Source organism: Lemur catta, unplaced genomic scaffold, assembly GCF_020740605.2.
Source record: "Lemur catta isolate mLemCat1 unplaced genomic scaffold, mLemCat1.pri scaffold_70_ctg1, whole genome shotgun sequence".
NCBI lineage: Eukaryota > Metazoa > Chordata > Mammalia > Primates > Lemuridae > Lemur > Lemur catta.
The window spans coordinates 24060-51231 of NW_025423869.1; the positions used below are offsets into that span (position 1 = coordinate 24060).

General features: G+C 42.0%; 1 long non-coding RNA gene across 3 annotated transcripts; it reads left to right on the plus strand.

Annotated features, from left to right (window-relative positions):
- The first annotated feature begins 46 nt into the window (after nt 1-46).
- LOC123630031 lies at nt 47-26959 on the plus strand. Of its 3 annotated transcripts, XR_006732558.1 has the most exons (5): nt 47-244; nt 1454-1616; nt 2345-2697; nt 26133-26261; nt 26944-26959. It is a non-coding gene; the product is annotated as an uncharacterized LOC123630031 (long non-coding RNA). The 3 variants fall into 3 exon arrangements; XR_006732557.1 differs by lacking the exon at nt 26944-26959 and having other exon boundaries at nt 48-244; nt 26133-26545; XR_006732556.1 differs by lacking the exons at nt 26133-26261; nt 26944-26959 and having other exon boundaries at nt 2345-3075.
- The last annotated feature ends 213 nt before the right edge of the window (nt 26960-27172 follow it).

Genomic DNA, 27172 nt, shown 5'->3' on the forward strand with positions numbered 1-27172 from the left:
GTGCCTGCGCCCTGGGGCCGCCCGCGCCTCCTCCGTGCGCCTGGGCCCTGGCGCCGCCTCCATGCCCCTCTGTGTGCCTGCGCCTCCTTGGCACGGCCTGTGCAGCCCTGACACCGCCTGAGCCTTCTCTGCACGCCGGCGCCTCCCTGGGTTTTCGGCGACAGTGAAGGAGTGTGTGGCTGCAGCCGTGCCCCCAGCCTGTGGGCAGCCGCACCACCGCCCTTAAGTGCGTGTCTCCGGTAAGGTGCGTGTCTTGCAAATACTGACTCCCAGTCCATGCCTCGCTTGCTTCTCCCTTCTGTTAATACTTTCCTTCTCAGGCAGAAGTTTTTGATACTAGCAAAGACGTACCAGTGTTTTCTTCCGTGGATTTTACTTTGGTGGCGTTATCTAAAAAGTCATTGCCAAACCCAAGGTTACCTAGCAGTATTCTCTCCTGTGGTGTTTTATGGAAGTTTTACATTTTGTATTTTAACTGAGGTCTGAGAAGTTGAGCCGTGGAAGTGGAGGGTAGAATGATGATTGCCCGAGGGGTGTTGGGGCGGGGTTGGGCCTCAGGTACCCGGGTGCACACAGAAGGACCCGGTTGTGACATCCGTTGCGCAGCAGGGTGACTGTAGTCAGTAACAGCGTATTGTAGATTTCCAAACAGCTAAGATAGTAACTTCAGATGTGTCACCACAAAAATGATAGGTGAGTGGGCCGATGGATGTGTTAACAACCTTGGTTCAATTATTCCACACTGTATACATGTATCAGAACATGACAGTTCACCCCATACATGTATACTATGAGGGTTTGTCCAATAAAAATAACATGAGTTGTAAAGTTAGGTCTAAGATTCACTTTCAGTTAATTTTTGAGGAGGAAGGACTGTGTCTCGATTCTTTCTTTTGCTTTTCTTTTTTTCTTTTGTTGGCATATAGATATGCAGGGGTTCCACCATCATTTTTGAAAAGGCTGTCTTTCCTCCATTACACTGCCTTTGCCTTTTTCTAAAAGGTCAATTGACTATGTTTCTGTGCTTTTATTTCTGGGTTCTCTATTCTGTTCGGTTGATCAATTTGCAAGTCCTTCAAATTTGTTCCTCCCCTCTGATATTGTTGGCTACTGTGGGTCTTTTACCTTTTCCATATAAACTTTAGAATGAGTTTGTCACTTTCAAGTGGTCAAAATAACTTGCTGATGTTTTGACTGGAATTGTTTTGAATTTATAGATCAAGTAAGAGAATTGTCATCTTAACATTTAGTTCTCCTATCTATGAACATGAAAAATCTCTTCATTTATTTAGATTTTGATTCCTTTCAACGGTTTTGTAGTTTTCCTCATACAGAGGAAAACTTTGTTGGTTCTTTGGGATTTTTTCTACATAGAAAATTGAGTTATCTGTAAGCAGAGAGCATTTTATTTCTTCTTTCCCAACTTACATATCTTTTATTTCTTTTTCTTAAGGCATTTAGCTAGAAGGGGCTTCTGTTCCCCACTTCAAGCCACCACTTTCAAATCCCTCGAAAAATCAACCACAGCAACCACTTAAAAATGAAAAAAATAACTCTGATAAAGTACAATTTCCTTCCTTTCGATTTATGTCTGGATAGAAGGCCAACGCTGTCAGGTGAGCCCTTGTTATTTAATTAACATAAGCCATACTCACAGTCCATGGGGTGGAGACAATTGCAACAAAAAGCCTGTCTTCAGGGCCGTGCTTTACAAGAGCCATTTAGGATTCAAACTGATTTTAGACAGGCAAAATAGGATGCCATTTCCACTCTCTGGAAATGAAAAATGCAAATCCAAAATGTTAACCTAGTGCACAGTGAAGAACAAAATCATACTATAATTATATTCATCTTAGTCCTGTGATTATGTGTATGAACATGAAGAAAGACAAACATCAAGGAGAAATCAATGGAGAATGGAATTGTGTGTATAGGGGGTAGTTGTTAACATTTCCTTATGCCAATTTATACTTTTAAATGCAAGCATGTATTTCTGTGGTAAAAGTAGAAAATCTAGAAAAGCATTTTAAAAAGTATCTTTGAAAAAGCTAAAAGTTCTTACAATTAAAAAGGAAGTCATGAAGCTCGTGTCACACAGTATTACCCACTGGCATTTATACCAGAATTTGCCATTACAAATTAGACATTACTTGCTTTTAAAACTGCTTGAATTATGCAACCATTCAAACTAAAATATAAAAATATGAAATGTTTCCATCATTTAATATCTATCATTAAACTGAAAAAGCAAGATGTTTTAAAGTCTCTTGGGAAACTTTAAGTGAAAACGGGAAGAGGGTAACACTGGGAAATGTTTATGTCCGTTCTCTTTAACGTTTTACAGAGCACACCCTGTGCCGGTCACATAAGCTGCTGCAGGAGGCTCCTGTGTCGGGGGTCCCCATTCTTCACCCTCCGCAGATGCATCCCCTTCTCCACGTGGAGACTCCTCAGTTCCTTCCATTGAAGAGACAGCGCTGCCTCTCTGGACCCTTGACTCTGAGTCAGGCCATGTGACTTGTTCTGGTCAATGGGATGCCTGCTGCTGTGACACCTGAGGAGGCTCAGGACAGACTTGTGTTTTTCTGTGCCACTGTTACGAGCGTGTGCCTGGGCTCTGGCTGAGGGATGAGGTGTGAGGCGAATCATTCCAGATGGGGCCACCCTGGACCATCCAGCAGCAGCTTCTCTGGACAGGTAAGAGACCCCAGTGAGAGGAGAGCATTGCTGAGCCAGAGTGTGGACGTGCAGGCCTGTGAGCTCATTGTTTCGGGCCAGGGGAGTTGGATGGGAGGGTTGGGGGGTGTGGTTGTCCCAAAGCATCATCATGACAGGAGAGGACAAAGGGGTACAGCTGCCCATAGTTTCTACCAACCATTTGTCAGTAACATTTCTATGTTATAATAGTTGTAGCAAATTAGATATCAGTAGATTTAACATACTTGTAGAGTTTCTGTATTTCTTTATAAAAAATACCTTTGAGATGTAATTCACCTGTTTAAATTGTGCAGTTGAATGACATTTTGTGTATTTGTAAAGTTTTATATTTATCAATACAACTCACATTAGAACATTTTTCTTACTCTAAAAAAAAAAAATCTCACCCCTTGTAAACATAATCCTCCAACCTTCCATCCCCTCCAGCCCTAGGCAACCAGTGATCTACTTTGTCTGTATAGATTTATCCTTTCCAGACATTTCATAAAAATGGAGTCATGCAATCTATGGTCCTCTATGACTAGCTACTTTCGCTCAGTATGTTTTCAAAGTTCATCCCTGTTACAGTTTGTATCAGTACTGCATTTTTTTCCCGGTCAACAATTTACTAACTAAAATTAATCTAAATTAAGATCTGTAGATGTACTAAAATTATAAGTTTTATATCTATGAAGCTATTCTAAGGTTTTATTATACTGGTACAATATTTCTAACATAAAATTTACCATTTTAACCCTTTTTGGGTATAAATTTAGTCATGTTAAGTCCATGCATATTGTTGTCCAACCCTCACCACTGTTCATTTCTGGTGATTTTACATCATCCTAAATTAACACTCTGTACCCATCAAAAAATAACTCTCCACCTTTCCTCCCCCTGAGGCCCTGGTAACCGGTATTCTACTTTATGTCTATATAAATTTTCCTATTCCACATACCCCACATAAGTCAAATCATACAATATTTTATTATTTGTGTCTGGCTTATTCCACTTGCCTAATGTTTTCAAGATTCATCCATGTTGTAACACATATCAGAATTTTCTTCCTTTCTAAGGCTGAATACTATTTTATGGATACACCTCATTTTCTTTATCCATTCTTGTGTTGACGATGGGCATCTGGGTTGTTTCCACCCTAGCTATTGTGCATAATGCTTCTGTTCATGTACAAGTTTTTGTAGAGATATACATTTTCATTTGTTTTTGTGAAATAACGAGAAATACATGTATATTGGTCTCTGCCCCTGGTTACTGACACAGACCTCCTAAATCTCTTGGAATTTCCTGGATGTTATGAGCGTATTTTGTTCTAATGAGGAGACTCTTATTGAGATTCTGGATGGGGGCTGGTCACCAGAAAGACCAAGCCATGATTAGAAGCTTGAAACTTTCAGCCCCCTACCCTGACACACCATGCTCTGGAGAGGGGGGAGGGGCAGGAAATGGAGTTCACAATCCATCATGCCTACGTGATAAAGTCTCCATGAAAATCCCTGAACCCCTGGGGGGTTTGTAGAGCTTCCCAGTTAGTGAACACACCCTTGTGCTGGGAGGTCATACACCCCGGCTCCACAGGGACAGAAGCTCCTGTGCTTATGAACCTTGCTGACACTTGCCCTACATATCTCCAGCTGGCTGTCATCTCGTTCATTGATATAATAAACCAGTGAACATAAATATTTCCGTAAGTTCTATGAGGCATCCTAGGAGATTATTGAACCTGAGGAGGGGTCATGGGAACCCTGACTTATACACAGTCTGTCAGAAGTACAGGTCACAACCCAGGGGTTGCAGTTGTTGACCCAAGTGGTTGAGGGGTACCATCTTGTGGAACTGAGCCCTCAATCTGTGGGGTCTCTCCTAACTGCAGTTAGTGTCAGAATTGAGTTAAATTGTGGTATGCCCAGTCAGTGTTCACCAGAGAAGTAGTTGTTGGTGGGTTCAGACCCCTCACATTTTGGTTGTAGAAGTGTTCTGTGTTGAGTAGTGAGTGGGAGAGATAGAAAACTTAGTTTTGTGTTTGTGTACATATGTTGGAATGAAATTGCTGGATCATGCTGTTTTCTGTATACATACATGGGAATGAAATTGCTGGATCGTACTGTAACTCTGTGTTTAACCATTCTCAAATGGTTAAGGAACTGCTAGATTTTGTTCCAAAGTGGCTGCACCATTTTCATTCCCACCAGGTATATGTGAGGGCTCCATTTTCTCCATATCCTCAACATTTGTTGACAGGTTTATTTTTTTAATTATAGCCATTATTGTTGAGTTCTTAATTTCTGCACAATTGGAGCATGCATTTGTGCCAAAATAAGTTTCAAATGCAAATTGAATAAAATTGATTAACATTTCTTCAACAGTAAACACAGGAACATAAATTTCATTTATAAGCACCATTTTATATTATAGGACTTTAAGCGCTTTAACCAAAAAGTGGAAAATAAAATCAAGATAAATATAATTTAGTATCTATCTTAGTCAATTAGGCCTGCTATAGCAAATGACTGTAAACTGGGTAGCTTATAAACAGTAGAAATTTATTTCTCACCATTCTGGAGGCTGGGCAATCCAAGATCAAGGCATTAGCAGCTTCTGTGTCTGGTAAGGACAGGACCTGCCTCCTGGTTTATAGATGGTGTTCTTCTTGGTACGTCCTCATGGGCTGAAGGGACAAGGGAGGTCTTTGAAGTCTCTTTAGTAAAGGCAGTAGTACAGTTGATAAGGGCTCCACCCACATTCCCTAATCTCAAAGACCCACTTCCTAATACTATCACATTGGGTGTTAGAACTTCAACATCTGAATTTGGGGAGGTACACAGACATTCAGTTCATATGATAATATTCAAATGTTAATGTAAGAATGGTGAATTCACCAGGTGCTCCCAGCATGGGCACAGAAAGATTTCTCATGCAAAGTTTAGGGTATGTAGAAGTAAAAAGTTTACTTACTTTTCTGAAAAAGAAAGAAGGAGAGAAAGAAGGAAAATGGCACAGCAAGAAGGAAGGTGGAAAGTGCTGGCAGCTGAGGAAAAGGGGCTTGGTGTTTTTAAAGGGTAAAAATGGCTTCTTGTTTCCTTAGCTGCACACGGATAACAGAAGCAGCTGTGGAGCCAAGGTGTTTGCTTTTTCCAATTTTTTTTTTTTTTTTTTGCCGCTTCTCTGTGAGGCTGGCTTTATCTGAGTCCTTGAAAGCTGTCCTGGCAGGAACTGAGGCAAAGAGCCTGCAGCCCTGTTGTCTGTTTAGGGCTCTTCAAGGCTGGGAAAGAAACTCTTAGAGATAACGAGTTAGGCTTGAGGACTGTGAGTTGAGTTTCAGGTATTTAATGAAACAAAGCAAAGCGTCCGCTGTGCTGTAAGTTTTCTCTTCAACGGGGCCATTATGTGTTGTGACTTTATTCCTCTTTTTTCTGTTTGATAGTTTATTTTCCTCCTGCAGGTAGGTTGTGAACAAGGCCACCTTTCCCTTAATTTCAAAGAAGAAAAACAAAAAACATAGCAACTATTTTCCTGCTTCCAGTTTCTTTGAAGAGTAAACTTTTTGCTTAGTGATTACAACATACAAAATATTGTGTCCATTTGGTATATGTGAACAACTCAGTGTCTCTTAGATAGATTTCACGTTGAGTCTAAAGTCACTTCTACTCTCAAGAAAATTTTAAAAATATGATTTGTATCTGGAATGGAACGTTCAAGATGGTATTATTACTTGTCTCCTATAGTACTAAAGCAAAGACTTTGCACCAAGCAAATTTTCTTGTTTAAGAAGGGCCACTACCTAAAGAGTTTAAGTATATACCTCTCAAAAAGTTTCTTAGCCTTTCATCATTACTCCTAACAATTTCAAAAGCTAAACTCATAAAATTTTTAACTTCCTTTAAGTTTCTACTGACACTGGTGCAGTATACAGACAGTCATTTTATTTTTATACTAAATGTTCCATTTAGTAAATGAGATTTCTCAATCTAAGTTGGGAAACCTGATACGAGCCAGGTGATTGGAATATAGGCTGGCTGGTGCCAAGGACAGAAGGGAAAATGCACATCAGAGCCAAGGATGTGCAGGTGAACAGGTGACCCTCCACTTCAGATGGCATCCAGTTCTCTACCTGATGCCCAGGGGGCTAAATGCGCTGAGTGACAACTGCCTCTAAGCCCGGGAGTTGTGGACTTTGTTTCTGGTATCTGTCAGAGCCCAAGGGGGCTTCTGTTGTGCTTGCAGACTTGACCCTGCTGGTCTGTGCTGGGGGGATTCTAAGTCTGTGGCTGGTCATTATTGTCAGCAAAACCTGCTAAGGTCTTTGAGAATTTTTATGACCAGCTAGCGCAAGGGCAGGGCCACATGTCCATGCTATTGCTTAGAAAACATATCTGTTTTCAAGTGACGATTCATTCGAGTTTTATTTTCGTAACTACATAGGGCAGAGTGGAGCTATGTATTAGTTTATTAAGTATGAAATGTCTGATTTCCTTAAGTACTAAGTCTGACAATTGATATCTCGGACATTTCACTCTGAACTTCTTGTTTTATGCTTATTGTAAAGGTACATCCTTAGCCTTTCAAACACACATTTTGGCTTATGATTATCTTTCAAATTGTTTTTAGATCAATTTTTACGAAACCATGGCTGTGTCAAAAATTTATGTTATTTTTGAATATGAGTTCTGTTGTCAAACCAATGCAGTGCAGACAGCTTGAAGTATCACCAGAGTGTTTGGGAAGGATGTGGCTGATGAACACTTGGTACGTGGATGGTTTCAGAAGTTCTGTTCTGGTGATTTTAATCTCAAAAATGAGCCACATGGGTGACCTGAGACCAAAGTGGTTAATGATGAGCTGAAAGCTGTAGTGGAGGCAAATCCATGTGAACCTACATGTGAATTCGCAGGGAGTTAGCTACGCTCCCAGCAAGAAATCGGGTCCCTCAGGCAGGGGTCATCACAAAAGATAAGGAAATAATAGAAAATAGAATATAATAGAATATGGTAATAAAAGAATACACAGAGACAAAAGTACAGTTTTATAAAAAATAGATTTATGAAAAAAGGGGCAGTCTTGGGAGAACCCACTGCGTTCCTGTGAACTGTGAGGCCACCAGTAAAGTTTCACATCAGTATTTATAGGTACAGTGATCGGTTGCCAGGGGTAAGAGATTTACATAATAACAGGTAGTTCATTTTAGGTTCAAAGTCTCCTAAAAAGCTTCTAGAGATTGGCCAGCACGGTGGCTCACGCCTGTAATCCCAGCACTCTGGGAGGCTGAGGCGGGCGGATTGTTTGAGCTCAGGAGTTCAAGACCAGCCTGAGCAAGAGCGAGACCCCGTCTCTACTAAAAATAGAAAAAGAAATTATACGGACAGCTAAAAATACACACGTATATATATATATATACACGTGTGTGTGTGTATATATATATATATATACACACACACACGTGTATATATATATATATATATAAATTAGCCGGGCATAGTGGCACATGCCTGTAGTCCCAGCTACTCGGGAGGCTGAGGCAGGAGGATTGCTCGAGCCCAGGAGTCTGAGGTTGCTGTGAGTGAGGCTGACGCCACGGCACTCACTCTAGCCCGGGCAACAGAGTGAGACTCTGTCTTAAAAAAAAAAAAAAAAAGCTTCTAGAGATCGTTTAAGTAACTCTATGTATGTGAGCAAAGGGTTACAAAATCTTCCTACGACAAATTTCTAAGTTCTAAGATAAAGCTATCACTTTAACAGAAAGGAGAAACAGAGATATAGTGGCTCTATATTTCTTTTATCTAGTTATTGTGGATTGAGACAGGTAGTCAGGAGTAGAGCAGGAACTGTCCCTTGGGCTAATTGCTTTTAGCCACAGGTGTCTGTCTGTCCGGCAGGCACTCTTTGATCAGCTGTCATCCCATGGCTCCTTGCAAACCTGCTTTGTCCTAGAAAGCAGGTGAGAACCACAGGTTTGAGACTGCAGTGTCACCTTGGAAAGCAGCTGCCACTGACCTTTGAGATGCGCTCCTGAGGCAAGGCAGCTTTTGGTTTGTGAATTAACACGTTCACATATTCCTTCAGGGCAAAGCCCTGCAAAACTCCTGAGATCATTTCTGTCTCTAATATAGCAATATTAATCTATGGAGAAACATGAATTGGCAGCAAGGTTTGACATTACTATTCCAACAATATTGGAGCATTGGAAACAAATCACCAAGGTAAAGAAGCTGGATAGATGGGTACTGCATGAATTAAACGAGCATCAGAAGAGAAATCATCTCGAAGCTTGCCTTTCTTTGCTGTCACGACATAAAGATAAACCATTTCTACACTGTATTGTTATGTGTGATGAAAAATGGATTCTTTATGACAATCACAAGCATTTAACACAACGGTTGGATAAAGATGAAGTGCAAAACACAAGCCAAAACTGAATATTCATCAAAAAAAAAGCTAATGATATCTGTTGGGTGGTCCAGCACTAGTATTATCCACTACAGCTTCATGAAACCTGGTGGATTGATTATAACAGATGTCCACTGCAGCCAATTGGATGAAATGATGAGGATGCTTGCAATAAAGAAGCTGACACTGGTTCAATAGAGACAGCCCAATTGTCTTTCAAGACAACGCTTGACCACGTGTCACACAAACAAAGCTGCTCAAACTACAGAGGCTGGACTTGGAAACTCTCTGTCATCTACCATATTCACGAGACCTTGTACCAACTGGCTACCACTTCTTCCAGGCTTTGGACCACTTCTTGCAAGAAAAAATATTCAATACTCAACAAGCTCTGAAACCACCTTTTGCAATTTCACAGCCACTCTCTCTCTCTAGGCTCTTCGCTGCTGACATAAACAAGCTACCATTAACATAGCAAAACTGGGTCTATAGTTTAGGTGGATACTTTGATTAATTGTACTGCTTCTTGTTTGAGATATAATAAATGACACTTTTGATTCTATAACAGACATTTTATATTTAATGACTTAATAAATAAAGATGATTCCAGCAGCATTTTTTAAAAATGCACTACCATACTGAATCATACTTTCTGACAGGCAGGGGAGTACAGTGGCTTGGGATTCTGGTTCCACAGCTTCAGGCCAGCTCTGTGGTAGCGGGTAACTTACTTTCCCTCTCTGTGCCTCAGTTTTCTCATCTCTAAAAACAGGATATGATAGTAACCTACCCCATAGAACTGTTATGAAGATTAAATTATTTAACATTTGTAAATAATATCTGGAACATAGTAAATGCTCATTGAATTTTAGCCATTACTCTTGCTCTTGTTGACATCAGGTATAAAAGAATAAATGTGACTCTGGTTCATGACCTTGGGTAGAATCACAAGATAAGCACTGTTTTAGGGAAAAGTATTTGTACAGGGTATTTTCATTATCCAAAATAGTCTCACTAATAAGGTACTATTAGAGTAGAGCAGTGTTACAAAGTAAGATAATTAAATAGAAGCCCATGGTACAGAATGGGCAACTCTTACAGTACATTGATAGGTTTTGACTTTCTGCAGTATCATATCTGTAAATAATAAGTCCTTGAGATTTTAGCTTTTTGGATCAACTTGCTGTTAACAATTTAATTTTTTTTTTTTTTTTTTTTTGAAACAGAGCCTCACTCTGTTGCCCAGGCTAGAGTGAGTGCCATGGCGTCAGCCTAGCTCACACCAACCTCAGACTCCTGGGCTTAAGCGATCCTCCTGCCTCAGCCTCCCAAGTAGCTAGGACTACAGGCATACGCCACCATGCCCGGCTAATTTTTTCTATATATATTTTTAGTTGGCCAGATAATTTATTTCTATTTTTAGTAGAGACGGGGTCTCGCTCTTGCTCAGCTGGTCTCGAACTCCTGACCTCGAGCAATCCACCCGCCTTGGCCCCCCAGAGTGCTAGGATTGCAGGCGTGAGCCACCGCACCCAGCCAACAATTTTAATTTTTAACTTCTGTCAATGTTATGTACTTTTCCATTAGCTGAAAAGGACTCCCCAGGTCATTATGCAGATGTCTCTGTCAGGACAGTGTGCCCTTGAAACATGCTGTTTATGATCTGACTGTCTGAAGTCTTCCAGGACACACAGTTTCTGGCTGGCAGCATAGATGGTGCAGCATTTATGATCATTAAGTGGGTGCTAGTCTCCATGTTGAGCGTACATCTGTCACTGGGGATGCCATCTCGGTGTGAATGTGTGTGGAAACCTCAAGGTGGGTCCTTGGAGAGACCATTGCTGTGTGATTCTGAAAGGTTAGGTTGAGGTCCGTCCCTTGGATTTGCTCCTGTCCTCTCTTCTTCAACCACCCCTCGGTGTCTTTGCCATGTGCTATTGTCTTCGTGGTCTCCGTCTCCACCTCATCTCCCACCCATCTCCCATCCTGCCCACCCCCCAGTGACCTTTCTAAAGGTCTCTTCCCAAATGTGCTTACTCTCCTGGGCAACACTATTCATCCTTTTCCTCACACCACACATACATACACACAAACATGTATACCACACACTCCCCCACACACGCTGCAGACAACACAAACCCCCCACACTCACATACATCCTACATACACACCATGAACACCTCCCATATACTCACACACACCACACACACACACTCACTACTTCAAAGGCTCCACTTCACCCACTACTTCTACCCTGACCCTAAACTACAACCACTGGCTTACTTCCACCAGGATTTTCATTGCCCCTTCCTCCAGGGGACTTTGTGTCCATATCTGGTCTCCCTAGGGAGGGTCTAGTCCTTCTGCAGGGTCTCCATCCTCCTCCCCTGTGCCGGCTGAGTCACTGGCTCTGCTGGACCATCTTGGTTTTCCGGCCTGTCTTCCTTTGACAGCTCTCATCATCATGCATTGCAGGCACCTTTTGACAAGTCCGCATTCCGGCACCAACAGTACCTTAGTCGTTTTTATGTTCTAGCACCTTGGATTGTGTCTGACACACAGTAGACAGTCATTTATAATTTCTGAGCACCTGCATGCATGAATGCACACAGATATCAGGATAAACATTCAAAAAGTGCTTTCCTTTTTACTGAATCTGTGATCCAGTTCACTTACCTGTTGGCTTGCACCTGAGATAATTAAATTTCTATTAAAAATATTAATAAACTAAGTGAATCTCAATATTATCTCTGCAATTTATGCTTTCATTGAGATGGGCAAAGACTATCGACAGTAGGCCCCATGTGTAGGGGGTTGAGTTAGAGAAGTAGCATAGAAGGCACTGGAATCTTCAATGATTTCTATTTATACCACCATACAGAAGAAAAAGGATGAAAAAGACATACATAAATGAGATTAGAAACTAAAAAAATGAAGTTATATAAAATTATATACTGTGCAAATTCTATATAAAATCTCTCTTTTCCATTTGGTGTACAGTGCCTCAGGATTTTTGTCTTGTAACTTATTAATAGGAATGTTGTACCATGATTACATTGCCAAAACTACCTGAATAACATCTGTGCTAAGTTTTTATGGAGATTACTTTAAGGTTGACTTGGCATAGACTAAACAGCATACATTTAGAGGGCACAATGTGGTAAGTTTTGGTGTATGTAGACCCATGAAACTATTACCGCTGTCAAGGTACTAAACACATCTATAATTTCTGAGGACACTCTTCTTTTCCTTTCCTTCCCACTTCCCCAGGCTCCCCCATACCCGGCCAGCTGCTTATCTATAGATTATTTTGCATGTTCTAGAATTTCATATAAAATGGAACCATTCAGTACTTACACTTTTTTGTCTGGCTTCTTTTATTCAACATAATTATTTGGGGACTCATTTTTATTGTTACATCTAAAAAGAGTTCATTCCTTCTATTCCTGAGTAGTATTCCATTATATGGATATACTCATCTGTGGCTATGTTTTCAATGTGTTCCCTCCAAAATTCAAATGTTGCCTTTGTGATAGTATTTAGAGGTGATGCCTTTTTGAGGTGATTAGGCAAGGAGGGCTGCCCTGTCGTGAACGGGATCAGGCCCTTTTTAAAAGAGGCATCATGCAGTGTGCAGTGTTCAGCTTGCTTGCCCTCCCACCTTCTGCCATGTGAAGATGCAGCAAGAAGGCCCACCTGAGATGCTAATACCTTGTTCTTGGACTTCCTAGTCCCACAACTGTGAGAAATTAATTTCTGTTCTTTATAAGTCACCAGTCTATGGTATTCTGTTATAGCAGAACAAACGGACTAAGTAACCTGTTCATGGGCATTCATTTGAGTTGTTTCAAGTTTGGGGAAGTTATGGATAAAATTGCTATGAAGAGTAGTGCACGAGTCTTTATGTAGGAATATACTTTCATTTCTCTTCAGTAAATACCCAGTAGTAGAATGCCTAAGGGCATACGACAAACACATGCTCAACTTTTTTTTTTTAATTTTTTATTTCAGCATATTACAGGGATACAAATGTTTACGTTACGTATATTGCCCTTGCCCCACCAGAGTCAGAGCTGCAAGCGTGTCCATCCCCCAGACGGTGTGCACAGCACCCATAAGGTGTGAATATACCCATCCCCTCCTCCCCCTTCCCCTCTGCCTGACCCCTGAGGGATGTTACTACTATATGTGCTCTTAAGTGTTGGTCAGTTAAGTCAATTAATGCCAATTTGATGGTGAGCACATGTGGTGCTTGTTTTTCCATTTCTGTGATACTTCACTTAGTAGAATGGGTTCCAGCTCTATCAGGGATAATGCCAGAGGTGCCACCTCACCATTGGTTTTTGTGGCTGAGTAGAACTCCATGGTGTACATATACCACATTTTATTAATCCACTCCTGTATTGATGGGCACTTGGGTTGTTTCCACACCTTTGCAATTGTGAATTGTGCTGCTATAAACATTCTAGTGCAGATGTCTTTTTTAATAGAATGTCTTCTGTTCTTTTGGGTCGATGCCCAGTAATGGGATTGCTGGATCCAATGGTAGTTCTACTTGTAGCTTTAAGGTATCTCCATATTACTTTCCACAGAGGTTGTACTAGTCTGCAGTCCCACCAGCAGTGTATGAGTGTTCCTGGTGGCAGTCTGATTTTAAAAAACCACTTCTATCCTTTTTTTTTTCTTTCTTTTTTTTCTTTTTTTTTAATTTGAGCTTATTATGGGGGTATGAAAGTTTAGATTATGTATATTGCCCATGCCCCCCAACCCCCCTGAGTCAGAGCTTCAAGTGTGTCCATTCCCCAGACAGTGTGCATTGCACTCATTATGTAGGTATAAACCCATCTCCTCACCCCACCCCCCACATCTTTCCAACACCCAATTGATGTTATTTCCAAATGTGCACTTAGGTGATGATCAGGGAAACCAATTTGCTGGTGAGTACATGTGGTGCTTATTTTTCCATTCTTGGGATACTTTACTTAGTAGAATGGATTCCAACTCTTTCCAGGAGAACAAAAGAGATTCTATATCACCGTTATTTCTTATAGCTGAGTAATGAGTGTTCAATCTTTGTATTTTAGCTTGTAAGATGTCCAGGCAGCCTTGAATTATGAGGAGCATAAACTTTGAGTCTATCTCAACAGCAGAAGGAAAAGTTACCAGGTTGAGGGATGGCATATAGAAAACAGAGAGACAGAGAGCTTGAGAGACTGGACATTTTAAATACATAGTGGCAGGCTGACCACTTGAGCTCTGAATTTTCGTGGATACGATTTGCCCTTCAATTAAAACGTGTGCTCAAGCATTGGCCATAACCACCTGCAGTCCTAGCATACCTGGCATGCCTTTCAATCTTTCCATTTACACGCATACTTGTGAGTAGAGGTGCCCTAAACCAACCATAGTGCCCAAATGGCATCATTCTCCTTGTCTTTCCTCAGGTTTGCAGGATTGGTTACCTGTTTTTCTTTAGAAGAAGAAATCAAACTGTAGTCTAGGGGTAAGTGTGGCGGATCACAGTGTGCTGATTGTGGGCACGACTCCACAAGGTATCACCACTCAGTCATTTCTCACCTCTCACTTGTGTCTCAGGTACTCTCCCCAGGGGTCTAACACCTCTGAGAGGGCTCAAAGTACCCAGTGATCAGCTCCTGTATGCGTTTCCTGTACAAGCTTTCTTTTAATTAATTTTGTTGGGGATTCCCTATAGGGCCACCTCACCCCACAGAGAGTCACCCCAGGCACTCCTATCTGCACCCCTAGTCACCCAGGAATACCCTCAGCTGACACAGATAAATGCCCTCTCTCTTCAGAGCTGGGGAACTCAATCTCTCATTTATCTGCAAACAGGACATTTCAGTTATATCTTTCATTGCACAAATGCCCAGAAAAGCCAATTCAAAGACATTTGGGGAGGAAGAGGCAATGAATGGAGAAGACCCTTTAGAGTGGACCTCAGAGTCAAAATTAGGATCCTCGAAACAATTTCCTACAAAAAGAATTGATAGCTGAGAATAAACCAGGATCATCAATAAAGACTGTGAGCTCTGGGGACTCAGGAGGACTTACCAGTTCTGCCCGAGGGAAAGCTCATCCTCAAGTGGCTCAAGGGTGTCATGCTGTTACCTGGAGTTGATGTTGGGCCTTCATGGAATCCTGAGTCTTCTCTGAGCCCCAGGTGTGAGCACCATCTTGTCAAAAGAACCCAAACTGTTTAAAATAATTACAGGGGTTTATTCTGATCTGAAGATGTGTGACTCACCTGGACAACATGGCCTTAGAAAGTCCTGAGAATATGTGCCCAGACTACTGTGGTACAGTTTGGTTGTATACGTTCATGCAGATAGGAATTTCAAATAAGTCCCTAACTCAATAAGTGGAGGGCGTGTATTTATTTTGCCTGAAATGGCAGGACATCTTAAAGAGTGTTCTTATATGTTATAGGTGTATTTAAAGGTTCTTTGACTTGTAACTCCTTAATGCATAAAGCTGTCTTAAGGCTTGGAATTTTTTAACTTAAGAAATCTGTTCCTCAGAGACAAGCCGTTGGATGTTTACTGAAACTCAAGCGATCTCTTATGTAAATTGAAGGCCTATAGGTTTGCTTTAAGTTTTACCTTCTATAGCCTTAGGTCTGTTAATGATTTGGCATCTCATTGTTATATAGTATAATGTCTCCAAAAAGATAGAGGTGCATCATGATGCAGGTCTGACCTACCTTTTCACAGCCAGTATCTGAGCCTTAGGTTTTCTCTGCAGTCCCCTTGGCCAAGAGGGCGTCCATTCCATCACAGCTGGGGGGCTTTTTATTTAGTTCATACAGACATGATTGTAGAGTGTTCTTCTTTCTGTCTTGATCCACCACAATCATTGTGTGGCCTCTTCTGAAGCTGGTGCTCAGTGAAATAGTTGACATTCAGCAGAAAAATATTATCAGGTTGCTATGAATACCTGGTCTACCCCTAGCAACACCATATCCTAACAGTGCTAGGGGAGTTTCCAATTATTAGAGGTTGCCTCTCTCTTTCTTAGTGCCTCCTTTTGGCCAAGGCCAAAGAAAGTCAGGTTTCTGGATGTAAATCAATGATCTCTACCATTTCTGTGATGTTGCTAATCAGCTGCTTGTCCAGAGAGCACGGCCTATAGAAAAATTAGGGCTTTTAATTCACCATCTTATAATAGGACACCTTTTTGTTTCTAGAGCACTTCATAGTTGTGAACTAACGTAAAATCATACCTACCATAATAAAAAAATATGTCTTTCTTTATCTTTTGGCAATTGATATATCAGGATGATGGCAGTTAATGTAACCACCTGGAATTATTTTATTTCTGTGAGAAGCTTGTATTTCAAGGCCTAAGTTTCTGATAGCATACTCAGCTTCATAACTTTTTGTTTTTTTGAAAGTATTTACCACATAAAACCTCATTAAAATCATGGTTGTTTTGTCTGTAAGGTTTACATTACTGTGAATAGTTCCCAAAATGGTGGCAAGTAATTGTTGGGTTCAGGTGGCGAACAAAGGGTGGCTGGTTCAGAGTGATGCAGCACTGGATGTAGAGAACTTTGAAGAGGAAAGTGGCAATATCTCATAGGATGTCAGGTGAGTGTCAATAAAGGAGTCTGTGTAGGATAGGAACCAGTAAGTGTAGTGGAAACTCTGGAACTAAATCAATGGAAGTTTTCATGCATTTTTCTATTGCTGTTATAGATCCCAAACAAGGTGGATATGGCTTGGACACTAGATCTAAAAAAGACTGAAATGAACAGTAGGTCTCTAATGATTCCCACATACCTGATTCAGCATTTGGTCAGAATGTTCATAAACAAAAAGTGAAAAAGGATTTGTGAGCCTAGAATCCTAGAGAAAAATCTGAAAGTTTATATTTCAGTATTTATGTTTAAATAGGAGCATGCTTCTTTTACCTTGAAAAGTACACAGCTATGAACACACACTTCTATTAATACCTTTCACTAATATACACTTAACCTAAGATCAACTCTCTTTTGGATTTGCCAGGTTTGGAGCATTTTATTTTTTGCACAGAGGGAAGTAAAACATACATTTTTTTTGTTTTTAAATACCAAGGTTGAAGGACAAATGGCTCTCATAACAGTTTTGAATTATTTAAAACCTGAAGAGTTTTAAACCAACCAGATAAATTCCAAGTTCAGCACATTCAGAACCAGGATTTGGAAATTCAAACTCAGATGGGTTCACTGTCCTGTGTCTTTCAGAAAAACGGGGGTGGAGGGAACAATTAAGGGGAAAACATATGGAATGAAATCAGTGTAGATATAAACTTTACAACTTACATCAAAATTCATTCAAAATCATCCTCAGACTTAAACTACAATGCAAAACTTTAAAGATTCTGGGAAAAATCAAAGAAGAAAATTTATGTGGCCTTGGGTTTGGTGATGAGTTTTAACACACAAGAAAAAAATCTGATCCACAATAGAAAAAATAATACCATGGCTGTTATAACATTCAATATTTATACTCTGTGAAAGGTCAAGTTGAGAGAATAAAAAGACAAGCCAAAGAATGATAAGAAATATGTGCAAAATACACACCGGAGGAACAATTCACATTCTACATATAAAAAGAAGTCTTGAAACTCAACAATAAGAAGACAAACACCCCAATTAAAAAGGGGTACAGATCTCAACACACACCTCACCAAAGAAGATACATAGATGGCAAATAATCATACAAAAAGATGCTCAGCATCATATATCGTTGGGGAATAGCAGATTACAGCAGCAATGAGATATCACAGCACGCCTGCTAGAATTACTAAACTCTTAAAAAAGGACAAACCATTGCTGGAGGAAAGGCAGGAATTCTCACTCATTGCTGGTAGAATGCATAATGGTACAGTCACTTTGGAAGACCGCGTGGAAGACTAGAATATGCCACCCCAAGAGATAGCTCTTTTTGTTGTTGTTATTGTTTTGGACAGGGTCTCTGTCCCCCAGGTGGGAGTGCAGTGGCACGAACACAGACCACTGCCACCTTGAACTTCCAGGCTGGAGCGATCCTCAGCCTCCCAAGTAGCCGGGACTCCAGGCATGAGCCACCACCGCCAAATAATTTTTATGTGCGTGTGCAGATGGGGCCTTGCTCTATTGTCCCGGCTAGTCTCGAACTCCTGAGCTCAAAGGATCCACCTGCCTCGCGCCCGGCCTATAATTAGTTTTTAATGGAGAAAATAATTTAAAATAAATCCTGTTTGCTGTGGTGGCTGCGGCCCACGTTATTTCCCAAGAGGCGAAACCGTGGAACTGTGGAAACCCCAAAACCCGAACTGACCTGCGCGCTCGAGAGGCGCCCGCGGGGGCGGGGCGGGCTGGGCTGGGCGCGGGGGGCGGCGTGGAGGGGGCGGCGTGGGGGGGCGGCGCGGGGGGGCAGCGCGGGGGCGGCGGGGACGGGGACGGGGAGGGGCGCTGGGCCGGCCGCGCGCACAGCCTGACGCGGGAGCCGCCCCGGCGCTGCGGGCACGCGCTGGAGGTCTGCGTGGCGCCGGCACCGGTGTCTTCATCTGCCCCCTGGCGCTGCGCGACCTGCTCCCCACCTGCTCCTGCGTCCCCGCCGCGGCGCCGCACGACCTCTCCGACGGCGGGCGGGGGTGAGCGAGGCCGCGCCGCCCCTTCCCCGCCTCTGCCTCCCGGGGGTCCCCGCCTCTCCCTTCCGGGGTCCCCACCCATCCCTCCCGGGGTCCCCACCTCTCCCCCGCCACCCGCTCCCGCAGGTGTTTCCTACCTGTCGCTTAAAGTCATAGATTGGAAAGGCCCCGGGTCGGTGAGGTGGGAAGTCGAACTCCCCTCTACTTTTTTCCCCATCTTCCTTAATAAAAGTAAGACTGAAATATTTCCAATAATCAAAATAAAGTTAAAAATCTCATCCCTTCGTTTCCCCAACCTCCAGGTCACTTCCGTTACTTGCCTGGCTTCCAGGCAGGTCCTTGTACCTACGCGCATCTGTTCATGTGTAGGCTTAAAAACTTTCTGAAACAAATGTGATGCATTTTCCGAAGAAAACATCTTGGACTAGTTCTTGTTTTTTTTCCTAATGTTGTGAACATTTATTAAAATAGTAAACCTTACTTTATAAGAAATGAAATAATATATTTATATGGTAATTTGTATTCCTAAGAAAATAACAGCGTCCAATTAGACAAGAAAAATTTTCTATTTTTCTGTCACTACCTAACAAAATCATGCATAGAAATTTCCATTTTAAATGCTAATTTTAAGAGAATTAATGTTTAAAAAGCATATGTCATATTTTAAAAATAGATTTTCTATGGCTCTAGAAAATTGGACTAGTTCTTTTTAAACATTGTATTAACAAAGCCATTCAGGAAGAAGGAACACAGAAAACATATGCCCTCTTGGTTGATAAAGGAGAGGTGATATTCTCCGTCCCTAGAAAGGAGCAGACATTACAGAGGAGCCATTTGGAGCCACTGAGTTAGGAGCAGTATGTGGAGGCTGAGGAAAAAAGTAGACCCCACATTTCCCGAAAGATCAGTCCCCCCAAAGAGACACAGCTGGAGAGTGTCCTGTTGTGATCCCACAGCCAGAGGTGCATTGCATTCTCGCCACTAAGGCTTACGTGCACCTTGGGAAGAAGGTCCTGGTTGTGTCCCCATTTTCACAGTTGGGTACATTCTTGTGGTCACATCAGAATTCCTGGAAAATGGTTGGAAATGTGAGAGAAATGGATCATTATGCCTCCAAGCCCTGCCATTTCCACCCCATTGCCAGTTCCTTTTAAACTCATGGAGGGTGTTTCTTTCATCCTACCACCACCAATTTGAGATCTTCAGGTTACTTCCCTAGCATTCCTTTTCTTTCATTAACTTGCACTGAGTCTAATGTTAGTAGGTCAGGATGCTGAAATCTTTGAGTCCCATCTCATCCATAGTGTAAATGTTTCCAAAAAAGCATTAAACATCGAGTACAGAGCATTGACTAGAAAATGACGCATCATGTGGAAAGCCGTAAATTGACTTATGGGTTAGAGACTTTCTTATGTACTCTGGTAGAATAATTGCATCTGGGTAAAATTGCCCTGTGCAACTAACTCCGTAAAATTAATGGGAAAGGTTTTGATCGTTATTCAGAATTGTTTTTGAAGAAAAGACAGAAATGTTTTCATTTCTAAATGTTTGTGAAAGCAGATTTATGAAGTATGTTTGCACTGCTGGGTGTGTATAGTTCCATTTGAAGAGGCGAACATAACTAAGCCAAGTGGGAGCTTATACTGGGAATCAAAGACCTGAATGACTGTTTTGGCTCTACTACATGTTAATTCAGCATGTCTGGGTCTCACTTTTGCAGTAAAACATTAGGGATTAGAGAAATTTGAAAGTGGAATGAGGCAGAGATTTAGCCCCAGCCGTCCTGGGAATGATGCCCAGGGAAGGCCACATGGTGCATCTCCCCTGCTGAGGGCTTAGTCGTTCACTGCCGAGGTTTTTCTCAAGTTTTCTCGTTTCCTTGCTTTCTACTTCATGGAGAATATGTCACTCCAGCTTCTAAATACCTAATTAAAGTAATATGCTGTTCATGCATTTTGTAGGGTTAGTGTGAGAATAAAGCCTGTTAGTAAAAGTGCTTTGAAAAAACTTGGTCATGTCACAAAAGTGTAAGGTATTCATTCTATTAAGGCTGTTTAATTGGAGGTGGCCTATGTTTATGTGGGACCAGATTTATAGAATAAATAATGTTTTTAGATATCAAGTAAACTACACCAAAACGGAAGTTCAGAGGAGAGGAGGGAGCCTGCAGTGAGGCTGGAGATGGATATGGAAAGAGAATTAACTGGTACGCTGTAGGATAGGATAATAATCATAAAACTCTCCATAAATTGACAAAAGGGAGTTCAAGAGAATGTGATCTGAGCCGAAAATCAGTTCAGAATTTGTTATTTTACAAAGGTTTTGAGGATCCCCAATATGGCAAAGCATTCTACCTTGGGAATAGAAAAATGAAGTTATTTATGCCCTCTGGGCCTCAGAGAATAGGAGATACCCCAAATGAGCAAAAGTAGAATTTGGTAAAAGAGGATCTATTCTGCTGGAGGAGCACGGAAGAGTCAGGAAGCCTTCCCCGAGGAGATGATATTCTAGCTGGGTCACAAAGAAAACTTTAGCCTGTTCCCAGCAGAGCGTGTGTTCTAGAGACCGGGATCAGCCCGAAGTTTGGAGGAACGAAAGAAGGCTGGTTGTAGTCCAAGAATACTGTGCAAGGCATTTCTAGAGTATACAGTTTCTATGTGGGGAATGGTGGGAAATGAGATGGAAAGAGGGTAGAAAACCAGTTCTAATTCTAGCCTCCTTTGTGACTCTAAGCATGAATAAGGTGAGTGGGGAATGTTGGGGGAGGCATGGAGTAGTGGCCTTGCTGGGAACCCACAGGGCTCTGCCCACTTTCTTCCCGCCGTGGGTACAGGCGCAGCCAAGGGGAGGGACGGTCTGCCCAGGTGTGCACAGACCTCCGTGAGTCTCCCTGAAATCCTGCTGTGCACAGTGAAAGAATTTCCTAGTGGTGGCTGGCAAGTTGACTAAAAGCAATTTCAAAAAAGGAGTTCCAGAAATATTCTAAGTAATGGTAGCATCATCAGGAGAAGTACACATCCAAGTGCATTTATAGTACTACATTTGAAGAGTACTCAGGTAAGAAAATATAGAAAATTAACTTTCTCAGCAGCTCTTCTGAGAGTTCCTGGGGAGGTTTTAAAAACACAGGTGCCTGGTTTCCACCCCTAGAGATTCTGATTTAATTGGTCTGATTGTGATAACTGGTATTCAGTTTTCAGAAGTTCCCCAAGTTAGAAAAGATTATAATTTGCAGCTAAGGTTGAGAACCACTGAATTAGTGTAAATGCTGACAGCTCCAAGACTCAGGCTGTTAGGAAGATTAAAAGAAATAATGGATGTAAAGTTTTTATATGGCACAGTGCCTACCACATATACATTGCATTTTAAAAATAGCAGTGAGTCAGAATACTTGAAAAATGCAAGTCTCTCAAAAATACTTGAGATATAATTAACTGAACTTTTGATTCGGAATTGGACATTTCATATTTAATGAGCTCATACAGAGGTTTTCAGTCTGTTTTACCCGGAGCCGTGATGACCAGTGTGGGTGAGTGCTGGGGTAGCTGATGCTCCAGCAGCAGCAGGACAGTTCTGTCCTCTCTTTTCCATAAATAAGAGTTTTGCATATAACTTTAGATGAATTTTTAAAAAAGGATTTTACTGGAAAAAAGGGAAGGAGGGAGGGAAAGAAAGCACACACTGTACATAGAATGAAATGTTTAGGTGAGTTTTTCGAGATTGAGAGCTGAAAAATTGTGAAGTGGGTTAAAGGAAGTTGTTGAATTCTTTTTTTCATTCTTTTTCTTTCTTTCTTTTTTTTTTTTTTTTTTTGAGACAGAATCTTACTCTGTTACCTGGGCTAGAGTGCAGTGGTGTGATCATAGCTCACTGCTCAAACTCCTGGGCTCAAGCAATCCTACTGTCTCAGCCTTCTGAGTAGCTGAGACTACAGGTGTGCACCACTAAGAATGGCTAATTTTTTAATTTTTTGTGGGGATGGGGTGTTGCTATTTTGCTCAGGCTGGTCTTGAACTCCTGGCTTCAAGTGATTCTTCTGCCTCTGCCTCCCAAAGTGGTAGGATTACAGGCATGAGCTACTGCACCTGGCCAGGAAGTTGTTGAACTTTTATTTAGTGAAAAAGCCTTAATTTTCTGGGCCAGTTCAGAGCAGTGGGCTTAACCTGAAACTTCTTCAGTTCTATTTTATTTTTCAATTTGTGGTTAGAAAACATCACTTACATTTGTTATTATAATAATTTTCACTTTTCTATGACATTTCAGAAATTCCAAAGTTCCTGAGGAAATTACACATGATGAAATTGATGTAAAATCAACAGTATTATGGGACTTTTAAAAAATACTTAGGCTGGGCGTGGTGGCTCACGCCTGTAATCCCAGCACTCTGGGAGGCCGAGGTGGGAGGATCGCTCGAGGTCAGGAGTTCGAGACCAGCCTAAGCAAGAGCGAGACCCCTCTCTACTAAAAATAGAAACAAATTATATGGACAACTAAAATATATGTAGAAAAATTAGCTAGAAATGGTGGTGCATGCCTGTAGTCCCAGCTACTCGAGAGGCTGAGGCAGGAGGATCGCTTGAGCCCAGGAGTTGGAGGTTGCTGTGAGCTGGGCTAACGCCACAGCACTCTAGCCCGGGCAACAGAGCGAGATTCTGTCTCAAAAAAAAAAAAAATTCTCAAGTGGGTTATTGAACAGATGATTTATGAGCATGCAGGCAAGGGTGTGCACGGCATGTTAAGATGAGAGAGGGTGATGTCACGGAAAGAACTGGACTCACAAGACCGATTCCGCCTTCGCGGCCTCATCCTGTCAGTAAGCAGCTGTGTGGACATGAGCACATCACTTGACTTCTTTGAACTACAATATCTTTATTTGGAAAATAAGGTTATCAAATTAGTTGTCCTTTAATAGTCTGTTTAGCCACAAAGAACATAGCATCCCCAAGGGTACCAAATTTGCCACAATTATTTTAATTGGGCTTCCCAATGATAAAAGAGCTGCCATTTATGAAAGAGTACATCACATATTAATACTCGGTATTTATGTCACTTTATGAAATACCATGGTCCCATGACAAGAAGGTATTATTAATCCCTTTTAACAAATGATGAAATGGAGGCTCCAAGTGGCTAACAACAGATCAGATAAGTCAGGATCAGAATGTATCCTGATATCAAAATCAATTGACAGGTGTCCCATGCTGTTACGAGAGGCAAAGGGAACATATTTAGGGTGGATGACACTATAATGAGATAACACTATAGGAGCATGGCAACAAAAGTTCTTTTTTGTTTGCATAGTGATATCTAAAATATATTGATACCATATGGATCCATGTTCATTTCATGAAAAGTTTCTTCTGGTATTCCTGTAACCTTGAACTGTTTAACACTTTTATAAACAATTTGGTTGAAAGAATAGAAAAAAATTTGGGTCAAATTTGCAAGAAAAGAAAAACAATTTAAGACAGATACCCAGATTAATAATTTATTCACATATTCATTTATTCAAGTATCACATCCAAAGCAGGATTTGAGTAATTAAGCTAATTCATTCACAGAATGGTAAGTATTAAACACAGTGAAATGTGTTAGCATTGAAAGTAAATTCCTGCGCTGGGCATCTAAACTGTCTTTCTAAACATAAAAAGGCCTTAACTTTGAACAGGGCTGGGATTTGGGAAATTGTAGCAAGTAGTGAGAGTGGTTGGGATCGACTCTTGGGCTGCCATTTGCGGCTCCCCAAAAGGATTGGAAAGGGTGATACCTAAATATATTTTTCCCTTAGTCATAGGATAGGAGGGAGGAGAACCTCGGGCTAACAAAAACTTGTATGAAATTGATGCAGGTCATCTCAAGTTGATTTCAGGTCTAACAAAAGCCAACCGTTGGAAATTTCTAGCATGAAAGACTGATGTCACCTTCAGGCGCAGTCACAGAAGGGAGTGCTCAGACCTGGGGAGGCAGTACAGGCCCCCGTTTCTGTGTTGACTGGGCCACGTCCTGCCCGTGTGGTTCCCCTCCCACGTGGTCCCCAGGCCATCGTGGCTGCCTTTCTCTGTGGATCTTTCTGAAAGGTCTGGAAAGCATATCGAGTGAGGAGCAGCCGGGACAGTTAGAAAAGAAAAGGCTTAGTAGTGACACTGACACGAGAGCTTCTTTCAAATATTTGAGGAACCGCTGTTTGGAAAAGATAGTTGGTTGGTTCTGAGACTTTGAAAGCAAAACTAGAAGTGGGTGAAGTTGAAAAGCACTGTCTCCAAGTAGAGCCTTTCCCAAACTGAACGGCACGCCTTTGGGGATTAAGAGCCTGCTAATCACTGGTTCTCTTCAATTCAGTGAACATTTATTGAGTTCTTACTGTGTGCCATTCTGAATGCTGGGAGGACATCAGTGGTAAAAGTGGGCAAAAATCTTCGCTCTGGGGTTATTAATTAGTAGGGGTAGGGAGACTTTCAATAAATAATAAAATAAATCAGTAAAATATATGCATTATGTATAAGATGTGTGTATCTGTGTTAAAAGGGGAAAAAATTATGGTCTAAGAGTAGAACAAGAGATGAGGAATGAGAGGAGATGGAAGGGAATGAAGTGGAATGCAACTGCAAATACGGTGTTGGAGTAAGTTGGCCTCACTGAGAAGGAGACTATATTAGTGAGGGTTCTCTGGAGAAATAGAACCAACAGGATGTACAGAGATGTGTAAAAACAGATTTACTAGGAGGGATCAGCTCCCATGGTTATGGAGGCTGAGACAGTCCCTGACCTGCTGTCTGCAAGCTGGAGGCCACAGGAGGCCCGGGGTGAAGACCCAGCCCAGACATGAAGTCCTGGGAGCCAAGGGGCAGCGGTCTGAGTCTCAGTCTGCGTGTGAAGGCCGAGCACCGGGGGACAGTGACGGCACCAGGGGCAGTGACAGCACCAGGGGACAGTGACGGCACCGGGGGACAGTGACGGCACCGGGGGCGCTGACGGCCAAGGGCAGGCAGAGAGCAGGTTTGCCCTTCCTCTACCTTCCGGTCTGTCCCAGCCCTCAGTGGGGGGGTGCTGCCACCTGCAGTGGGGAAGGGGGGTCTCCACTCAGTCGGGGGTTCACACACTAGTCTCTTCCAGCAACACGCACCCCGGCTGTCTAGGTCTCCCTCGAGCCGGTCAGCGTAGCACTTGGAATTAACCACCGCAGCGACGTGTGAACAAGGACTTCAGTGACGATGCGAGGGAGTTTTCTTAGGGAGGAGCGTTGGAAGGAGAAGGAAAAGCCTCGCAAAGCCCCGAGGTGCGAACGTGGCAGCGGTTGAGTGTCCCTGGTCTGAAACGTTTGGGGCCAGAAGTGTTTCGGATTTTGGAGCATGTGAGATTTCAATTTGTGCATGAGGGGTGCTTGACCTGTATTTACGCAGAGCATTTGGAAGCGAAGTTTAAGAGAGGATCGGGACCACATGACCTCTGGGAAAGCCTCTGCCAACTCCACATTCCCGGAGTTCCTGAGTCTGACGGTCGAGAATAATGAATCTGGTGGCCGTGAGCAGGTGAGTTCAGGAGCAGAGGTGCCAGACCAGGGCTCACAAATTCCCACGGTGAAGGGGCCAGACAGACAGTGTAAACATTTTAAAAGATTAGCAATGTATTAACATATTTTAAAACATTATGTAAATGAAATCAAGCATGTTTGCAGGCCAGATATTGCCCAGTGGGCACCAGTTTGAGACCATGGTACTGGAGAAAGTAAACTCAGTTAATAATCCTTCTATAAAGTCTTGGGCAGGGAATCAAAGGAGAACAAAAGAAAAAAGAAGAAATCTGGGAGTCTTTGATAAGAATTATGTTTGTCACAACTTGACAAGGAACCAAAAGGGAAGAAAGAATCAAAGATTACTCTTTGCTGTAGAGCCTGGGAGACAAGTTCACCCTGACTTTGGTCTTCCCCAAGTAAAGGTCACTTGGATTTTTCCTACACGTTATCAATGGCTGGATACTGATTTATCCTCTCATTGCCTTATACACAATTCCATAGCATTTGGGAACTTAGAATTCAGTTAGAGAAAGAAAACATAACCCAATACAATCTTTTTCAATTATTTTGTGTCGATGATGTAATTACAGTCATGAAACTCTTGCATGGAGGCTCAGAATTAACTATGATAATTACAAAGAGACAGATAAAACATTTATTCTTTTTGATATACGACTTTTCCTGTTTCCTGGCTGCAGGTGTCTTCGTTTGCAAGATGGTGCCATTTGTCCAGGCTACGGCCATCGTGGCAGAAATTCTCACCATGACCCGCATTGCTGTGGAAACTTGTGCATCCTTTTAAGACGAAGCGGCAATACACCCACCGAAGGGCGTTCACGACGCTGGGTGAGGCCGCTGGGTGCGCTGTGGCGGTGCTGATGTCATTGCAGAACAAAGAGAACCATGTTTATAAACTAGATGAGTAGC